Source organism: Diadema setosum, unplaced genomic scaffold (assembly GCF_964275005.1).
Source record: "Diadema setosum unplaced genomic scaffold, eeDiaSeto1 scaffold_46, whole genome shotgun sequence".
NCBI lineage: Eukaryota > Metazoa > Echinodermata > Echinoidea > Diadematoida > Diadematidae > Diadema > Diadema setosum.
Window position 1 is genome coordinate 116,449 of NW_027307672.1, and position 16,447 is coordinate 132,895.

A 16,447-nucleotide genomic window follows, 5' to 3' on the forward strand; every position below is an offset into this window, starting at 1 on the left:
TGCACAGTAGTTCTGACTCCATCGCTACCTCATTCAAATAGGGGCCATGACCAGAAACTCAAGTACCATTTGAAAGAACACAAGTACTCCAAAGAAGCTTCTTCCCAGATGCAACCAGGCTTTGGAACTCATTACCCCAGGCCACCATCCACCCCGTACCTCTCTGTCAAACTTTGAGAGAGACGTACTCAAGATCCAACTCCGTTAGGACACGGATGCCTCTTTTTCAGGTGAACACAGTTCCATGTAAACTTTTCTTAATCCTGACACTGTTAATATGCCTGCACAGCACAACAGTACAAAAATCTGGACAAATATACACCCGACGGTGGCCTGTAAAGGCCTACTTCATAGTGAAGAAAAAGAAGAAGAAGAACAACAACAACAAAAACAACAACAACAGCGTCATATACATACCAACGGCATCAAGTTCATATACACATGTGACTTTTAGGGGACAGTTCTGTCACGTTACGGGGAGAGACATTGTTATACCGATTATTTCTTCTTTTTATTCGAAATAAAATTGTACTCTTCATGGGACACCCCCCCCCCCCCCACACACACAGAAAAAAAAATGGATAAAAGAGGACAACAACAATGTATGGTTTAATTTTAGATCTTTGATAGTGACATCGTGCTATAGGCTTTCCCGATTTATAGCTAGAAGATGGACAAAATGTTTCCTCTTTTCTTTCTCGTTTTTTTTTTTCACAAACACACACACAAACACACGATCTTCAACATTTCAGGGGGTGAGGGCCAGTAAGGGCACCTGACGGGGTAACACCTAAGGAACTCTCCTTTTCCATCTCTCATATCTTCCTTCCTATACAATTAACTGGCCTATAGGTCGCGCTGCTCAGCCTGTCTGTCTGGTGGGTCTTTTTTTTTTAAACCCTCCCCCCGCCCCCCCCCTCCCCCCCCCCAAAAAAAAAAAATATTTAAACATGTCTTCCCTTTGGCCATGCAATCATCAACATATTATGAAAGTGTCTTAATTTGTGATTCCCGTACTTCAAAGATGACGATGACCAGCAACCAAAATCCAAAATCCAAAATCTTGGAGATGTACGAAAATGGGTTAGGATTTTGAGATCACGGGCTTTTGGAAGACAAGCCATCAAATTGCCCATGTACCACAGGTTTTTGAAGGGACGTCAGCAAAATTAGAGTGCCAAGCTGAAGGATGTCCACAATTTCAGCTCACCTTGCATGGACAGGAATATCTTAAGGGAATTCCTCTGGCATGGTAAAAAACATACCAGAAAGGACGTACTTTCCTGCGAAAAGAAAGCCAGCCCGGCATGCTTTACAGGAAACTGCGCACACTAGGCACATTCGGAAGAATCTTGGCAAACACCTAAAGGCCGCACCACATGCAGCTATTTTGGAATTTTGGAAGGCTTGTTAGGGAAGATTTGAAAACCACCCTAATCAAACATAATTAGGAAAAAATCCTAACAGACACCTTATTTGAATGGGGACTTACTCAGATCCATCAGGTGATGGTTCGCGTCGAGTGGTCGCTTTGCCCAACCTTTTGTTAATTACATGCAAAGGGTCGGGTAAGGTCGGGTAAAACAATAATTATAAGTTAATACAGATAATTAATAGTCCTTGACATAAGACTGTTCGTTCGTATAACGCGAGTATATGTAAAACTTTACCTTTAAATTTTAAGTATCGGGTGAATCAGGGATGGCGAATACGGTGAATAAATCAAACCAAAAGACAAAAAATAATAATAAAAAAACAAGTAAAAAAATATGGAATATTCACATAATATAAGTTTATGACTTAATGAAACAATTGGATAGACAAAATGATGCATTAAATCAATATGGGAAATCTTTCGTGTACTTCATATCAAATCAACAAATTTAAGCGTCTATATCGTCCTATCCCTGTTTACTCCTACCCAACAACTGGACACGTTATTTTCGACTGTTACCATGGTTTGTTCATTGTACAAATCGGGGTGAGAATAGATGTGAAGTCGTATATTTCATTTTTAAAATGAAAGCCCTGATATCGTACTCAGTAATGATGATTAATTCATAGTTTTCCACAGACAGACGAAGAAACAAAGAATATACTGACATATGTCTTCTGAATTCACCTTAAGAATCTGTGATCATTCAATCTTAGAGTTTTCATTTTGTACAACAGTGTATAATTAACAGATTAAACGAGATTTAAATGAAATTTAACATTGAAGTTTAATCATAATTCTACGAAGTACTAAGCCTAATATGAGGAATCATATCTGGGTTGTACACCTGCCACCGATCAGAGAACGCCACACATTCAAAGTATTGCGTCCTTATTCAGATGCAAATGAGTACATGTTCATGTAGTGTGTATAAGTAGCCTGCTCACATCCGTACACGTCAGTATTTAAAGTCAGACTTATTCAACCACAGTAAAAGGGGCGGGCAAGAAATTCATTCTCGCAATCACAACTCGATCCCATTCATGAATTACGTACGTAGCACTCATTCACGTCAGGAGACGGGATGAACCGTACTATCGGGTGGGACATGATTCCTCATATTAGGCTTAGTACTTCGTAGAATTATGATTAAACTTCAATGTTAAATTTCATTTAAATCTCGTTTAATCTGTTAATTCTACTTCGTCCTGCTTCGTCCTGCGAAGATATTCGCGTAACGTTTGGAGAACGCAGATGCGGTCGTCCTCTGGGTATGCTGACAGCTGTATCGCCGTTGCGAGTTTCCCGGGCCTGCTAGTTTTAGTGATGTGGTTGACTGAGAAGGTGACTGATGACCTCGGGACCGATGAGTCATGTGGAACTATGTAGGCTATAGTATGTGCTCTCTGACTGGAGACGAGGGCAATGAGCATGACGAGTTTGTGAGACAGCTGTTCTAGTGAAATCTTGTTAGGACTGAGCGTGCGAAGGTAATTCAAAACCACAGCGACGTCCCAGGTAGAGTTGTATCGAGGTCGCGGTGGTCTAGAGTTGAAGACCCCTCTCATGAATCTCGTTACGAGTGGGTGTGATCCCACTGGATGGCCGTCACACGGGAGCAGAAACGAAGATAATGAGCTGCGTAAACTATTCAGAGTGCTGTATGCTGCGCCAGCATAAAACTCCTCCGCCAGAAAATTAAGAACGATGCTTACATCCGAGCAAAGTGGATCGCTTTTCTACGTACGACAGAAACGGCGCCATCTCCTATATGCTGAGTTATAGCACCTCTGAGTTGACTGTCTCCATGACCGCATGATGATCTCGGAAGCTGCATGTGAAAGGTCTCTGATGCGTAGGCGTTCCCGGACACATGACATGCCGCTAACGTCAGGTGATGTGATAGCGGATGTTGGCTGTCGGAGGAAGGGAGAGATAAAATTTGGTTAGCAGGAGGCAGAATCACTGGGTAGTCTACTAGCATACTCATTAGCCTGGGATACCAACTTTGTGTCTTCCACAAGGGAAAATCTATGATGGCCTGGGCCTGATCATTAGATAATTTCCGTAGAATTTTACTCACTAGGCAGAAGGGGGGAAAGATGTAGCTGTGAAAGCGCCCCCAATCGAGACAGAATGCGTCGGTTGCCATGGCTTCGGGATCAGGGCGCCAAGAAACAAAAGGAGCCATGCGGAAATTCAGGCGCGATGCAAATAAATCTACCTCTGGTGTGAAAAATAGTTCAGAGAGTGAGTCGAAAATATGCGCTGCGAGCATCCCATTCAGTATTTAAATTAAATGTGCGCGAGTAGCCGTCTGCTATTGAGTTCTCAACGCCAGGAATGTGTACGGCGGACAGCCAGATGTTTCTGTCTAGGCACCAGAGCCAGATTGTGCGCGAGATATTATGTAACTCGGGGGAATGGCAAGTCCCGAAGTGATTAATGCACGACACTACTGAGACATTGTCTGATTGAACACGAATGTTAATACCGGATTCGTTTGAACATAGTGATTGGAGGGCAAAAAGGACTTCAAGCAATTCGAGATTGTTAATGTGGAGATTCTTTTCTCCGGAGCTCCATTGTCCGTGCGTGCTGCACTTGTTAGTCGGGCAGTAGACGCCCCAGCCTTCGAGAGATGCGTCTGTCTCGAATTCCAGGTCAATGTTCCGCATGATAGGTGAAAATGAGTTACTTGAATTTGATGCCCACCACTGGAGGGCATGACGTGCCTTATCTGACAGGGAAATGATAGCTTCAAAATCCCCTTGATTGCATTGCAAAGCAGTATTTTTCTCAATTTCAAGATCTCTCCGAAAAATTGCCCCATAAGGAACAGCGATTTCCGCTGCAAGGACGAGCCCAATAGCGCGAGATAGTAAGCGTATCTTCGTTGTCCGTTTATTTACCAAAGAAATGCATGCTTGGATAATGGTGTCGCTCCTTCTTTCTGGGAGGCTGATTGTCATAGTTACTGAATCTATAATGAGGCCCAGAAACTCAATATTAGTGCGGGGCTCGCGCACGGACTTTTCCTTGTTAATGACAAATCCAAGTGACTCGAAAAGTTCAATTCGGTTCTTAACGTTCGCCGTGCAGTCGTCGTAGCTACGAGCGATTAGTAGGGCGTCATCGATGTAGTTACATGATACATATCCTAAATTGCGGAGGGCAGCTATTGGAGGTTTTAGTACTTTTGTGAACACTCGGGGGGCACTGCTCAGTCCAAAGGGCAGAACGCGAAACTGAAACAATTTGCCCTTCCATTGAAAGCGAAGAAATTTCCTGTGTTCTAGTGCTATCGGTATGCTAAAATACGCATCTTTCAAATCGATAGAAGCGAAAAAACAATTTGGTTCTACAAGGAGGAGTGCCGATTCAAAAGTCTCCATTTTGAAATGATGATATGAAACAAACTTGTTCAGGCCTTTCAGATTAATGACGGGCCTGAAAGATCCATCTCTTTAGGCGTTATGAAAATGTTAGATACGAACTCCCCGTCTTGGTGGAGGCATGGCTCAATTGCGTTCTTATTGAGAAGCTTCGTAATTTCATGGTCGATAATGGTAGTTTCACGGGGTGAAAAACTTATTTCGTTTGGAACAAAATTTAGAAAAGGCAAATGGTCAAATTCAATATGGTGGTGTTGTATAGCGTCTAAGACCCACTGGTCAGACGTAGTCAGCTTCCAACTATCCGCAAATTGAGCCAGCCTACCTCCCACGACCGGGGCAGTCGAAGTCTTTGAAGGCAATTTACTCACTCCGTCCTGTGGACGAGTTACTTGTCCGACCTCGGGTTGTCTCTGGCTGGACGACCGCGATATGTCGGCGCCCGTCGGCCGCTGAAGTTTGGGTGCTGCCTGGGTCGAAAACTCGAACAGGAGGGACCGTCGTTCCTCCGTTGCGGGTACGGATCGTATCGTCCGGGGTGCCCGGGGTGTCTCCTCGGGTAGGCGCCCCTATTCGCCTGCCTGAAGCTCCTCTTAGGGAGGCTGGTGTTGCGAACACTCAGTCCCAGCTTCTCGGTGTCACGAAGTTCTTTACACTTTTGTGGGAGGTCGTCCCCGAACAGAAACGTGGATGGTTTCTGCGCTATGTCTTCGGAACACAGTGGGCGGAACGCCGGGCTGAGTTCGGGTCGGATGAAATCCCTGCGTTTCGCATTCAGCTCGACGTTTGCTGCTCCGATTAGGGCGATACCGTCGAGAATGAGTTTGGCCGCCCGGGAGGGAAGGGTTGTATTTTGCGATAGCAGCTCGTCCGCTGCTCTCGCAAGGGGCGTCGTTGCCGTCAAAAAAAGGGACTGCACCTTTTGTAGTTTCGAATCTGTCACTCGTGTTTGGGTTTTTACTACGTGCCATACTTCTGGGTAACCCTGCAAGTGGCAACGGCATCGCAGTTGGCAGGCCTTGGATATGACTCCTGCTTAGATTTCAGAGTGGGTTTTTTCAGTTTCAGCCGAATGAGCTTGTTCACAATGTTAGCGAGCTTGTCGCTCACTGCTGCTCCCACGGGTTCGCTCTGGTGTTCCACCATATCAGAGAACTTGCCGAGAACCCCGCTGTCCTGCTGAACCAGATCTTCAATTTCCATGTCGATGTCGTCGTCACGGGGTGGTTGCTCTTGCGGTGCTGGAGGGGCTTGGGTGTCCAGCAAAGACATGACCGTGGACTGCAGTGTGGAAACGGCAGTAGCGAGTTCCGAGAAGCGAGACGTGGAGCAGGACTCGTTGGAGGGTGCGCCCAACGCCGCTGGTGCCGTCATCTGGGCGGGGATCGCGCCCGCCAGGGAGCCAGCAGGGATCACGCCTGCTGAAAGGGTTGGGGCAGGGATAGCGCCTGCCGCTGTAGTTACAGCAGATGCTTCGGGGGGATGCCCCCCTGCCTGTGGGCGTGGCGTCTTCTTGCTTCGGCCCTTGGGACCTCTCAGCTTGCCGCCTGGGTTGTCGTTCACCAGCTGCATGTTGCCCGGTATTGGAGAGCACGGTTCGTTGAGCAGCCGCTCAATATCGCCTTGCAGGTCTTCCATCTCTAGTAGTTCTTCTGGTCGGCCACAACTGAATGTACACTGACGTGTACGGATGTGAGCAGGCTACTTATACACACTACATGAACATGTACTCATTTGCATCTGAATAAGGACACAATACTTTGAATGTGTGGCGTTCTCTGATCGGTGGCAGGTGTACAACCCAGATATGATTCCGAATAAATTAGGCTGTACGAAGTAGAATGTACAAAACATACATGGTAAAACAGAGAACATGCACTTCACCATTAACTAATTAAAAAGTTCTGCGGGTCTACACTCAAACAAAATCAGTAATATGAACAGGACTTCAGAAAGGGACTGAAGAAGTTGCATTATCTGATATCATAATTATTATTTTAAGGGATAAAGGATTGGTAACTAGATTCTTATCATATCTGAAAAGCCTTCCATATTGTTACTCAAATATGCTAGCATTCACGGTGATCTAAACGTTTACTACATGAAAACCCACAAGGGCCTACTGCCTTCAAGACCAAATCATAGTTTAATCCTACCCTCACTTCTAATAAAGTCCATGGAGGTGGAATGTTGTCACCAGCAGTGACAAAATGAGTAGAGACAGCAAAAACGATAAGCCCATAACAATGTTGTCAAGAGCTTCAGATAAAGCAAGGACAAGATCGTTAATTGTATAAATCCACAAATCGTTCCATGGTGATGGGATCCCACCTCAATGTTCGTACTTAACATAGCCTTCGTCACACATATTTGTACATGGGTACCGGGTGGCCGTCCACACATCATACCCACATCGCCTCATCGCACGCGAGCGCATCTCTGTGCCATTATATATAGTTATGAACGGTGAGCATGGTGACCTGTAGTGTGCTTCTAGTCTTGTCTACGACATTAAATGCTAGTGATATTTTTCGGAGTAAAAGCTTAGTAAAACAATCGCCTAAAACACGCGAATATTTGTAAATATTGTAGCGTAGCCGGGGAGCGGTCCAAGAGCCTTAATTATTGTGTCTACATAATGTGCACTATGTGTAGCAGCACATCATTTGACCAGCACCTTATTCAGACAGCTCGCACACAGTCATACTCCACGTCTATATACGGGCATTAGGACTCACTAGGCGCATTAGAAACCAGGCATTCTCCCAATCAACCATACAGCAACCCATTCACAGGGTCTAGTACCAAAGACTACCAGTTGCAAGAAGGAGGCTGGTGTGGAAACGACAGTCCGAAATACGGTTAAGTGCAGCATTGCTATATTGTAGTTCCTGCTCTTACAACCGATGGTTTTCTCTGCCAAGTTCTGTGTGGTTCCCCATTAATTCTATAGTTTATTACCAAAAAGGAGAGAGTGCTGTGGACCCGCACTTACCCCCCAACCAGGGAGGTGGTTTCCCTCCCTGCCCCAACCCAACTGAAAACTTCTGCAGTGAGCTCGCGGTATTTATACCCTCTCGAGCCAGAGTCACGTGACTAATCCTGTCTTATTAACCCATCATGTATCAAAATGTATTGGAATACTATACAACCCTACTTCTATGGTTTAAAATATTTTCCGGGCCCTTTTCCCTAGGGCTTCTGGCCTTTTTCCCTATTCAAAACATCGTTAACCTTGGTTTCTGCACAGGGTGTATCATAAAACTATAGGGTGTTCCAAAACCTTCTATACAATTTCTGCATTGGAAAAGCACAGGGGCAAACTTTATGGAATTTTTACACATGTTCAGAAATTAAGGGCATGAGCCGCATATTCTAAAGGTGCTCTATCGCATTTTCGTCACAATATCATGGGCATAAATCCCGGGGGATGGGGGATATATCCCCCCCCCCTGAAATGGAGGAGGGGGATGGCCTGCACAATCATCTCCCCCCCCCCCCCCTGAGTTTGAGAAAAAAATGGAGGAAGCAGAAATGTGATTGTATCAATTTGGGCATATTGCATGACGTTCGTACGCCCGCCTTCAGACATGTAACAGAGCTTAACAGTATTCTTGTATGGTAATGCATACATAATTTTCTCAAGCGCTCGCTCGCTCACGAAGAAAGTAATATCGACATAAGGTATGGTCCAGACGTTGACAACGTCAAATAGCATAGGCTTTCATGTAAACATGCTATGACGCGAGCAACTCGGGACCATCTGCAAATTATGTACGAAAACAAACAAACAATAATAAAAAGTACACCGCCGTAATTGAACCCCCCTCCATTTCCTGAATCATTCCTGAAACGATGATGACTCTGATACATCTTTGGGCATACCCATGGATGATCAGGGGCGTCGAATCTTTCTCGGGAGGGGGGGGGGGGGCAAAGGGGCATTTGCCCCTACGGAAATGTTTGGGGCAGACAAATCATTTGTCCCCCAAGCAATTCCCGAGATGAGGACAACTTGAACTTTCTTTATGGAAAATTGTCCAACTACCGCCAAAACTATGCACCGGATCGTTGAATTGCAATCATAAATATGCAAAACCTCCGCTACTGGGTCCCTTTCGATAGACTTTGTACACATGTGAGATTGACGTATTTCCTTTTTATCAAAGAGTGTGCAGCAGATCTTTCACTTACAAAAGTTCCCTCATATGCAGAGGCGTCGATGGAGAGGGAGGGGGATGTTTCCCCCGTAAAAGTATTGGGGACAAACATCATTTTGCTCCTCCTCGTAACTCCCGTGATGTGGAAATGTTTTTACTTTTTTGATAGAAAACTGTATAAATATTTCACCCAAAGATGGCTGAATTTCAATTCTGAAAATACAAAATCTCCCTCGCGTAAGAGGGGAATAGTTCTTACCCCCTCCACACCTTTCCCGTTAAGTCCTTTCTACTTAATACACTTTATACAGATTGACAGATTTTAAAATGTTTCCTCTAAATTGTGCATCAGGTCTATTACTTCAATTAAAAAAAAAAATGCAAATGTTCCGTGGGTGGGAGGAGATATAATAGTAGTAGTAGTAGAAGTAAGGTCTTATCTACCCAGGGTAGCCTCTTCAGTGTTGCCACTGCTCTACCAGAGGGTCCTGCTATTATTATTACCCTAGCATTGCCAGGTACCCATTTGTACTCTTGAGTCGAGAGGGACATAGTGGGTAAAAACATCTTGTCCAAGAACGTAAGCACTGGGCGGGATTCGAACTCCGGTCCTCCGATCGGGAGTCGGGAGTCTTATCCACTATGCCACAGCGTCCCATAATATCTAGATACTTTCAATTAACGGAGGGTCCCCCACCCCCCCCCCCCTTTAAAAAAAAAAAAAAATGTTACACTTCTGGGATTGAAATTTTCCCAGATTACATCATAAATGTGTTTACGAGATGTTTTCATCTAAATTCTAAAAAATAATGCAAAAGCATCCTCGTATGCAGGAGCGTCGATCCTTGAGGACGGGGAGCGCGGACGGGTGAAGAGGGGAGGGGCAAACAGAGCATTATGATCCCCAATGATTCCCGAAATTAGGAAAATTTGTCTTTTTTGAGAGAAAACTGGGTGGTGTTAGCACTCGCCCACGCCTTCTCCCTGCTCGCCCGTCCCTCCCCCCCCCCATGCATACAAGTAGACTGTAGTTACATTTTGTACAAAGAACAAAGAGAGTTTTCCAAATAATTATGCCACAAAATTTAATGCGTGCACCAAAACGTTTAAATGCAATCAGATAATACAGAATCTCCCTCGTGGAGGAAGGGGAATAGGAAATAGGGCCTATCCCTTCCCACCTTCCCTGATTGACAAATTTCCAGATAGTCCAACAAAAGTGTGCACCAGATTGTTGAATTTCAGTACTAAACTGAAAAAAAAAAGCTCCCTCGAATATGGGAGACGTATCTTGCCACCCTGCCATTGCTTGGTCCCCTCTATAGACTTAGTATACTTTGGGGAATGACAATATCCAAATTTTCCACAAAAAAGTGTGCTTGAGATCGCTCCCAACAACGCAAAAGCTCCGTCTTGTTTTCCCGGACTTACGCCGTTGGTAAGTATGCACTGGTATATTCGCAAAGATTCGGGTAAGCTGGACCCGATACTTTGTTTCTTTTTTTTTGTTTTTTTTTATCTTTTTTTTATGTGTTTTATTGGAGTAAAAAACAAATCAATACATACATGAACATGTATATAAGAACAATCATCGGGAAAAGGAGAAATACAATAAAAAAGGGAAAAAAAGGAAAAAAAGATACTTCGTAAATAATAGCGGTCTAAATCTCGGGCGTTCCACCCGACCCTTCGTATAAAGTCGTATAATCTACGAAAGGTCGGGTATAACGCGACCACTCGACGCGAACGCGATCACCCGATGGAACGAAGTAATCCGTTTTCGGGATGTTTTCCCTCGAATGGAGCCCCTAGAATGTACCAGTACCCCTTTTCCCCGAAGACTGGGGAACGTGTATTACGTGCAGATGACCACCTAAGTGAGTTTGTGATTGTGTGTGTATGTGTGTGTGTGTGTGTGTGTGTGTATGAGAGAGAAAGAGAGGGAGAGAGAGAGAGGGGGGGGGGGGTGATAGTCGCCTGTACGATCCTTGGTGAAATTTCAAATTGAATCTACCGCAACGCAAATAACTTCAGACTATGTTGTAGTAACAATGTGTTATACCTATCTGATTCATTTATTTTTAACTTTCTGTTTCTCTCTCTAAAATGACGTGGACAACAACCATATAGAAGGCGTTCGCGATTGTCACACAGAAGTGGTTTGGAACAGGCCCTGGAGTTTGGGAATTGTATCCGACATGAAAAACTACTACGTGACTCCAGACAAGAAGAAAGCTACCCATTGTGGGATCATCGTCTACGGGTAATGACACACTCTGTACAGCGTACCGAGTGTCTCATGCATGCATGAGAGAAAAAAACCGACAACATGCATGTGACTCACTTTTAATAAGTCCTTATTCAACTATTATACGTTTCCTGCATCACAAAACCAACAAAAAGTCGCCAGACATGGATTTTTAGTTGTTAAGGGCAGATTCTCAACTCAAATGGACTCCCCTAACCTATACCGGGTGTCCCAAAAAAAGCGGAACGGTGGATTTTCAGTACTTTGCGTTCGAAAAGTAATATATTTTTGACATCATTAGAAAGAGCATCTTCCGCAGAAGACAATGATACCAAAATCATCAAATTTGGTTCAGTACTTTTTATTCTACGCCAATTTCCGAAAATGCAGTCATTTTCAAATGTCGCCGGATTTTTGCGACTTATGAGATAATAATAATGATAATGAAAGGACATTTATATTGCGCAGCTACTATAATAATATACTCTATACTGCGCATTACAAAATGACATGCATACAAGAAATTCAAACAGAAAATACACTACTTCAAGAGATGACTTTTTAACCTGGCCTTAAACTCATTAATTGTGACTGCTTGTCTGACAAACAAAGGGAGATTATTCCATACTTTTGGTGCAGCGTACAAAAATGCCCTGTCACCAAGAGTAACTTTTGATTTCCCCGATGGATATTTCAATAATGTTTGATCCCGTGAACTCCGAAGATGATAAAATGTTTGAAGTGATGTTTTTAACTCTACAAGTTCCTGTATGTACACTGGTGCTGTACCATGAATAGCTCTATATACAATAAGCAGAGTTTTAAATATGATTCTCTGCTTTACAGGCAGCCAATGTAATGCACGTAGTAATGGACGACAATGAGAAAAACGAGGAGAATTACAAACTAATCTAGCACATGCATTTTGCACCCTTTGTAGTTTACCTGATTATCAGGTAAGCCATAAAATAAACTGTTACAATAATCCAATCTGCTTGTGACAAACGCATGGATGATTTTTTCAGTACTTTCCCGTGTCAAATGCTTCCGAATATGTGCAATATTAAACAAATGATAAAATGAATTTTTACATACTTCAGAGATATGTCTGTCAAAAGCTAGGCGTGAATCAAACCACACTCCCAGATTCTGTGCAGAATCAACAGGATAAATATCAACATCAATCACTTTCAGGCTTTCAGTGCGTAATTTTGAAACTTGCTGTTGAGTGCCACATATTACAAATTCGGTTTTCTTATCATTGAGTAGTAGATTGTTGGATAATAACCATTTGTGAAGATGCACAATACATCGCTCTATAATGGACACAGTATAATTCTCATCTGCTGCAGTAGGTGAAAAAGATATGTACAGCTGTGTATCATCCGCATAGGTATGACACATTACTTCTGGGAATTTGTGTTGGATTTCATGGAACAACCTACTAGCATACAAGGTAAAAAGAAGGGGACCCAGGCAGGAGCCTTGGGGCACACCCCAGGGTACATCAAACTCTTTGGACATATTGGAATCGACCTGAACCCTCTGTCTCCTATCATTCAAATAGGACTCAAACCATGACAATGCTCTGTCAGTTATTCCAAAATGTGTTTGGAGAATATTCACAAGAATGTCGTGTCTAATTAAATCAAAAACTGCACTCATGTCCAGTAGAACTAAAAATACCACCTGTTGCTTATTCATTGCTAACAGCAAATCATTCTTTACCTTTAATAGGGCTGTTTCTGTGCTTTGGTGTTGTCTATATGTTGACTGCATATAGACAATTTGAGTGCAACACGCGATCCATACGGTGACATTGTGTAAGCTCGGTGATCCGTCGTAATGTCAACAAAAGATACAGCTTTCACATTGGGCACGGGCCAGGAAAAAACAAGTGTGTGTGTGTGTGTGTGTGTGCGCGCCCAATATCAAAGCGTCATCTTTTATTGACATGGATCAACGAGCTCACACAATATTCACCGTATGGAACGCGTGTCGCGCTCAAATTATTATCTCATAGTAAGTCGCCAAAAAATGAAAATGACTGCATATACAGAAATTGGCGTAGAATAAAAAACACCGAACCAAATTTAATGATTTTGGTATCATTGTCTTTTGCGGAAGATGCTTTTTCTAATGATGTCAAAAAATATATCACTTTTAGAACGCAAGCTACTAAAAATCCACCGTTCCGCTTTTTTTTTTTTTTTTGGGGGGGGGGGGGGACACCCGGTATAAATACTGGTCAGAAAGCACGCACTCCGGAAAAGTGTGAACTGAGAAAAGAGGCTCTGAAGTACAAGCCGCGCTAGCTATGTGATGAAAGAGACAAAACACAGGATGTAAACCACCGGAGCAACAACAGTAAAGAAATTATCAAATTAAGGTGAAATTGGGCATGCTCAATGAAGAAATTATCAAATTAAGGTGAAATTGGGCATGTTCTATCAACACATTCTGTGCATGATTAATGCTGAGTTTCAAAGCAGTAGCATTACACCTTCAAAAGTTATTAGTCCAGAAAGTGAAGAGTGTGCGAAGGATTTCATGAAGTGAAAAGAGGCATCTAAGACATACCGGATCATTCTACCCTCCCCAAAAAAGGGTTATATAGAAAACTGCTGTAAACACACTTTCCTATTCATGTTATAATCCAAAACTAGAGAATAATGTAGAAGAATGATAGGTCTATCAGAAAATATGAAAAACTCAACATTGACTCGGTTGACCCATTTTCCTTTTTTTTTTTTAATCCTCGCGTAAAATAAAGGGCTGCGACTTTTTGTTTGTTTTGTGGTGCACAGTCACATACAAGCATAGTAGACATATTATTGTCCAGACGCGTTACTGGTCAGAGTTATAGTGAAGCCTATATATCGTCAGAAGTAGACTATCAAAAGAATACAAAAACGGTTCCCTTTGTAAAGTGTACTTAAGTATTTTACCTATTATTTCTGTTATATCAAAATTACCGAGAGGGAGAGACTTACATTTTTTTTGGGGGGGGGGGGGAGGGGGAGGGGATTCTTTATGGTGTTTGAATGAGTGAATCGTTTTCATTTATTTGTTTATTGAATGTGGTAATAAGTTATTTTCTCCTCTCGCAATATCAATAGCGTATTAGTCATGGATGTGTCGGAAGAAGTGAAACCACTGATCGATGTCATCAAGCGGAGCACAGGTAAGCTATTCTAAGACGGAACAAATATGCCCTTTCTTCTTCTTTTTATTTAGTGTGTTTAAATCACATCAGAGAAGCTGGGATCTAAACATGTCACTGTTGCTTTCACTGCCGTGCGCAAGTGGTTGCTCCAACCTCCCACTCCCCTTCCCGAGATTTTCAAACCCCATCTTCTTCATACTGGTATTTTCTATTATTTGATCAAAAAAAAAAATACACAGTAATATAATAGATAATCAACCGCCATAGTAGGCCTATATACAATGAAAATAAAACGATCGAATTTAGTGACAGAATACACGTTTTTAAGTCATTGGTATTGTAACAGAATATCTGTTTTCTCCTTTTCAGACCGAAAATTTTATAATTTCCCCCAAAAGTATGAACCGTATTTTTGAATTTCAATTCTTAAAAGATTCTGAAATCATGTGGGAGGTCCACCTCCATAGATGAACGCACACCGCACACGACGAACAAGAGATGGCACATTCCCCGATTTAATGTCCCTAAACATTGATTTTCTATTTTTTTCGAAATATTCCGCAAAAATGGTTTCATTATATTTGTTTCTTTAGTATTTAAAAACAAAACAAAATCATAAAAAAGAGAAGCAATCTGATTGCTCATATCTTCGCCAAGCAGCTTATTTTCAACACTAATCTTCAGTCAAACCGCAACGCGGCTGTTAATGAGCTCAAATAAAAAAAAAAAAAATTATCGTACGCGCAGATTTTTGCGCATGTCCTTTTCAGCACCCGAGATTTTGCGAGATATTCAGAGACGGAGATTATGGTCGACGAGATTCAGTTATTGACGACATGAAGATCTACTATCCGTGACTAATTGACATGGTTTGTGAATATTTGAAATAAATAATACCTTTTAATTCTAGTACTTTATACATTATATAAAATGAACTTATGATACCATTATTCTTATCTCTGCATTATATCGATATTTTCAAAACGACCCTAAGACAAATTATAACAAGGCATTCTATTTATTGTTCACCCGACCCGATCAAAGGTTGAATCACCTCACTAATGATATTCAACGTTCTAGAGATACTTGTTATAATAGCACAGTAAGAACTGAATTGGTCCCTAGATTAGAAAACTATAAGAATTGAAAGTCTCGTCGAGTAAAAATCATGGTGTGGCAATTTGAGATACATGAATGATCATCAGCTGATCATAGTACGCTCCCAGGGTATCATTAGATAGATCAAGGAGCTACTACAGACGAAGGCCCGTATTCTGCTATAAACTTAGACCCGAGTTTAAACCCACGCCTGGGTCTAAAGTGGGTTTTTGGGGTTTAAACCTGGGTTTAAACCACCAGTTTAGACCCAGGTTTAAACCCAGGTTTAATTTGTATTCTACTAAGTCCAGCTGTGGTCTAAATTGGGTTTAAATTAAACCTACCCAGGAGGAGGTTTATTTCGAGTTTAAATCGAGTCTAACGATGACTGGTAAGGGTACCAGCACACAGATCAATGCCAATGCAATGGCACAAACGAGTGGCTGCCTGGATACGTACGGTACGGCAGCTAGCTTGCCGGCCACACGCGTGTACAAAACGAGATACGCCTACTACGTTAGCATTTAGTTAGATCTAGTACTTGGACGATCTAAATGTTAGAAATACTACTACCTAGTACTACCTGTAGTTAGTCTAGACTTTACGATGAAAATAACCTGAAGACTAGACCAAGAACTCAATGTAGGAATAGAGGGTAGGTTGAGCCTGAGATCGATTTGGCATAGACAGACTGAGATCGAGAACCTAGATCGTAGGACTAACGTTAGGACTAGGAGTTGGGTCCTACTAACGTTAGAACCTATTCGAATAGCTAGAGTACATTATTGTAACGTTAGGACTAACGTTAGATCTATTAAAAGTTAGGTTAGTGTGGTACGGTAGGTAAAATATACTTCTAACACTAACGTTAATAGTAATATCGAGACAGGGTTGATATAGGCCTAGGTATCTATTTCTAAATGTTAGAATGGTTTCCATTTTTAT

At 42.4% G+C, this 16,447-nt stretch overlaps 1 pseudogene; it reads right to left on the reverse strand.

Annotated features, from left to right (window-relative positions):
* Window positions 1-5,218: 5,218 nt before the first annotated feature.
* LOC140245862 (uncharacterized) lies at window positions 5,219-6,204 on the reverse strand (annotated as a pseudogene).
* Window positions 6,205-16,447: the final 10,243 nt, after the last annotated feature.